Genomic DNA, 5,653 nt, shown 5'->3' on the forward strand with positions numbered 1-5,653 from the left:
GTGCCCATCTCCTTTTGTGAGTGCAAATAAAGAGACCAAAGAACAAACTGGCTTGAGTTTTACTGACTTCAGTAGGTTGTGGGTGTTTGTGTAGACGGTGGAGAACACTATCAGCTTTATCCCCTTGGGCTTCAAGTACGGGATGTTCCTCGGTTTTCCAGATGGTGGTTCTTCCCGCTGGCCCTGATGGAGGATGGAGGATGGAGGCAGGTTTGTTGTTTGGAGCCAGGAGCCTGTCAGGACTTCCCCTCCTGTATTAGGGTGACCGTAAGAAACACCCCACATGGGGGAGACTTCAACAATAGGAATTCATCTCTCAGTCTGGAGGCTGGGAGGCTGAGATCCAGGCGGGGCTGAGGCAGGTTCCTCCTGAGGCTTCTCTCCTTGGGTGTAGACCCCTTAATCTCCCCGTGTCCTTATGTGGTGGTCTCTGTGCCTGTCTGTGTCCTTATCTCCTCTTCTTATAAGGACCCTAGTCCTATGGGATCAGGGCCCCTCCTAGTGACCTCATGCCTGTGTGAAGACCCAGTCTCCAAATACAGCTGACTTCTGAGGTCCTTGATGAGGGCCCAACATATGGATGGGCTTCAACCCACAACAGCTCCCATTTAATCACAAGAAGAGGTGATGTTTGGAAACATGATCCATGCACCATGAGGGTCACCCATTGGGGAGGGGTCAGGGAGTCTGTGCGTATCGTCCCACGCATACCCTCTGCTTCCCGTTCCCGTAATTACCACCATTTTGCACTGGAGAGACCCTTGCACGAGCTACCCCAGCACAAGCAGGAAACCCGAGGGAGGCCTGTCGGTCACGGGCAGGACACCTTGGAGACGCAGGTGCTGTCATTTGCTTATCCGGTAAAAGCGTTGTGCTCTTGTCCTCACCAGGGACACCACATTCAGCACCTGCTCCCGAGGGGAGGGCGGTATGCGGAAACAGGGACCAGAGCAGGGGTCCGTGCATTTTCCGGTGATGCTGAGCAGCCTGTTTTCATCACATGGAAAGCGGGGTTTATGCCAGCTTGGAAAAGGCCCCGTGTTCCACGGGCTGGAGATGCTCTAGTCCACGCTGACCTGGCCTTTGGTGGCTCACGGCCACCAGCCTCCAAGCATGATGTGCGTGTTTCAGGGCTGGTCCCAAGACGGCAGACCGCTGGGTGCAAACGCCACTTACACGCAACTATGAATCAGGCAGTCATGGCATTTATTCCACGAGGGAAAATGAGCTTAAACAAGGGAAATATGAATCGTGTGATGCTGGGCGGGGGGTGCATGTGCTGGGATTTGCCGTGGAGGACGCTCCTGGCTCTGGGTTGGAAGGGGCCCCCTTCCAAGGAACAGAAGAGAGTTTGGGCTTTCTGCACGTGAGCACTGGGGCTCCACGCACACGGGGACGTCCTCGCGAGGACGCCTGCCCCAGCACTTGAGGGCTGGGTGGATGCTGAGAGCCTCTAGGTGCTGGAGGAAGACCCCAGCTCGGTCCTGCTCCCCGCCAGACCCTCCGGCTTACTGCAAAGCCCAGGTTCAGTTCTCAGACCCAAATCTCTCCGTGGTAGGTGTGCATGGAGCTACGCAGCCCCCCATATGGTGAGATGTGAGGTTTCAGTGGCATATGTCACAAAAGGAGAAGAGGGCAGCTGGGGGGCTCAGTTGGTGAAGCATCTGCCTTCGGCTCTGTTCATGATGCCAGGGTCCTGGGATCGAGTCCTGCATTGGGTTCCCTGCCTGCCTCTCTGTCTACTCTTCTCCTCTTTCTTTGTCAAATAAATACATAAAAATCTTAAAAAAAAAAAGGAGAACGGGACAGTACTTAAAGTGGTGAGAGCAGATTTCACTGAGGGATGTGACAACAGAGGAGAGGAAAGATCAGTGGAGACCCTGCTGGGCTCAGAATACGACACGGGCACGTGGGGTCACAGCCCCAGAGCAGGCGGGCTCGTGGATGGGTAATGATCAGGAGGAGCATCATGGATCGCGCTGGGTTCTGGCTGAAGGGATCTCTGAGGACCCCTGCTGAAGGCAGAGCCGGATGGTCAGGTGTTACCTGGGGATGGTGGGCAAGGAGGGACCCATTCGGATGTCCAGATGACCTGATGTTGACGTGACCAGATATGGATGTGGGCAAATATCCAGGTAAAGAGATATCCAGACCAGGTATGCAGGTGGTCAGGTGTCCTGGCGACCAGGTTTTGAGGGTGGTGGAAGATGAGGAACCCAGTCAGACACCCAGCAGCCCAGATACTGAGATAACCAGATGTGCAGGTCGTCAGATGTAGAGGGTGGTAGGGGATGACAAAAGCTATCAGATCTCCGGGTGAGTAGATCTCCAAGTGAACAGATGTCCAAGTGAACAGATCTCCAACTGAACAGATGTCCAAGTGAACAGATCTCCAACTGAACAGATGTCCAAGTGAACAGATCTCCAACTGAACAGATGTCCAAGTGAACAGATCTCCAACTGAACAGATGTCCAAGTGAACAGATGTCCAAGTAAGCAGATCTCCAACTGAACAGATGTCCAAGTGAACAGATCTCCAACTGAACAGATGTCCAAGTAAGCAGATGTCCAAGTGAACAGATGTCCAAGTGAACAGATGTCCAAGTAAGCAGATCTCCAAGTGAACAGATGTCCAAGTATGCAGATCTCCAAGTGAACAGATGTCCAAGTGAACAGATGTCCAAGTAAGGAGATCTCCAAGTGAACAGATGTCCAAGTGAACAGATGTCCAAGTAAGCAGATCTCCAAGTGAACAGATGTCCAAGTGAACAGATGTCCAAGTGAACAGATGTCCAAGTAAGGAGATCTCCAAGTGAACAGATGTCCAAGTGAACAGATGTCCAAGTGAACAGATGTCCAACTGAACAGATGTCCAACTGAACAGATGTCCAAGTGAACAGATGTCCAAGTAAGCAGATGTCCAAGTGAACAGATGTCCAAGTAAGTAGATCTCCAAGTGAACAGATGTCCAAGTGAACAGATGTCCAAGTGAACAGATGTCCAAGTAAGCATATCTCCAAGCGAACAGATGTCCAAGTGAAAAGATCTCCAACTGAACAGATGTCCAAGTGAACAAATGTCCAAGTAAGCAGATGTCCAAGTGAACCAATGTCCAAGTAAGCAGATGTCCAAGTGAACAGATTTCCAAGTGAACAGATGTCCAAGTAAGCAGATCTCCAAGCGAACAGATGTCCAAGTGAACAGATCTCCAACTGAACAGATGTCCAAGTGAACAAATGTCCAAGTAAGCAGATGTCCAAGTGAACCAATGTCCAAGTAAGCAGATGTCCAAGTGAACAGATGTCCAAGTAAGCAGATGTCCAAGTGAACAGATGTCCAAGTAAGCAGATCTCCAAGTGAACAGATGTCCAAGTGAACAGATGTCCAAGTGAACAGATGTCCAACTGAACAGATGTCCAAGTAAGCAGATCTCCAAGTGAACAGATGTCCAAGTGAACAGATCTCCAACTGAACAGATGTCCAAGTAAGTAGATCTCCAAGTGAACAGATGTCCAAGTGAACAGATGTCCAAGTGAACAGATGTCCAAGTAAGCAGATCTCCAAGTGAACAGATGTCCAAGTGAACAGATGTCCAAGTAAGCAGATCTCCAAGTGAACAGATGTCCAAGTAAGCAGATGTCCAAGTGAACAGATGTCCAAGTAAGCAGATCTCCAAGTGACAGATGTCCAAGTGAACAGATGTCCAAGTAAGCAGATCTCCAAGTGAACAGATGTCCCAGTGAACAGACCTCTAGGTGAGCAGATTTCCGGGTGAGCAGATCTCCAGGTGAGCAGATCTCCAGGTGAGCAGATCTCCATCCCGGTGGCCAGGTGTCCACGTGGCCAGATATGGAGAGTCAGGAGTTCTCCATAAATCGACTGAAGAGGGTTCTTGGTAGAAGTGGGAAACTCAGGGATGAACCTACAAGCCCACACATCTGGCCTCGTTGAGCACGAGTTCATTGGAGGCTGCTGGAGTCGGTGGGGGAGACAACCTGTAGAGTGCAAGCCCCATCTCTGTCAATGCCGTGCATGGTTCCCTCTGGCCACAGTAACAAGTTACCCTGAACAGGTGGCTCAGACAGAGTCTGAAAAGGAGGCCTGGGGAGCTGAGGAAGGGTCCTCTGGGGGTGCCCCAGAGCTGTGAGGGCATCAGTTTCTATGGTCCAAGCCCTGGTTTATGGGTGTTCAGATGGTGGCCCTGACACACCTGTACTCACAGCACAATGGACAAAGATGGGTCTGTGTTTGGGGAGCGCGCAGGACTGGCCCTGAGCCCCGAAGAGTAAGTCTCATAGTCCTGATGTCTTTCTGGGGCCTGGAGCTTTCCAAACACATCTGTCCAGTGCCCAGTGCCCTGCATGGGCACAACGCCCCAGGGGACCCTGTGTCCTGCCCTTTGGTGGGCTCTGGTTTCAGGGAATGGTTGTTTTCCGCCAAAAGGTGTACACGAGGGCTGCAGAACCTGGCGTTGTGGAGAAACCCGGTCTTGGGGTGTTGGGACCTTGATTGTGAGTGTTCCCGCTTCATGTACATGCCACTGTACTAACTGCCCAGGTCAGCTTGGCCGCTGGGGGTCCTGGGCACAGGCCTTGGGCTCCCCTCCCTTCCGTGCAGACCACCTCACCCCGTAGAACGCCTCCCCAAACCCAGAATTTATGAACCATCGCTGGGTCCGGAAAGACATGCGTTCAGAAGAGGGACCCCCTCACCTGCCTCCCAAGCCCTCGGGTCTGCACACACTATTCATTCTTGATCACCCCGCAGCTCTCTGTGCCTCTATTTGCTTGGGATGTGTGGGGCAGGCCTGACCCTGGGTCTCACCTGCGACTCGAGAACCCGTAGCGTGAACAGGTGGATGTTCTCAAGAAGTCATGAGTGACAGATGCTATCTGTCTCCTTTGTCTGCGTCTCGTTCCCAAGTCTGGGGGCCCACGCCCTCCCTGACCTGTCCCCACTCCCACACGGGGGTTCTCATGACCTACAGCACAGACGACGGTTGAAGGCTGAGGATGGCCTCCTACCCCAGCTGCAAGCCTGTGCACCCTGTTTCCCCCTTGCCCCTTGGAAAGGGAAAGGGAACATCCCCACGGACAAGTTGATGGCAGAAGGACAGACTCTGCTGTCCGGGCAGGGCTGCCCCTCTTTCCACCCACCTTGAGAAGGACCAGACCCTCCAGGAACGTGAGCAGCCCTGTGGTTTGCTGTCCAGACCCCGGGCTGTGCCGTGTGACCTGAGGCAGTGCTGAACCTCTCCGAGAATTCATTCCTCTCTGCATTAAAATCCACACGGCCTCTCCCTCAGCGTCTATAGGGATGAAATGCAAGACATGCATGTGGGCACACGGGATCCTGGTAGAGTTTACGGGAGAAAATCCTTGTTCAGACCGACACATTTGGGCTTAGAAAGGAGAATATTTCCTCTACGTCCCAGCGATGCCTCCGAGTTCATACTGTGCGTTTTGTACCCCGAGCACGCTACTATGTATCACACACAGACGGGAATAGACGATCTGTGACATTTTCCTGCAACACAGTCTCTGCTGTAGCTCGCCATGGCAGCAAAATTATCCAGACTCCTAGCTCGTTTGCCAAACTTTGCGAGACGGAAAGCTCCGGGTTTTCTTACTGAGTTTAAAATTACCGACACAGA

Source organism: Lutra lutra, chromosome X, assembly GCF_902655055.1.
Source record: "Lutra lutra chromosome X, mLutLut1.2, whole genome shotgun sequence".
Classification (NCBI taxonomy): Eukaryota; Metazoa; Chordata; class Mammalia; order Carnivora; family Mustelidae; genus Lutra; species Lutra lutra.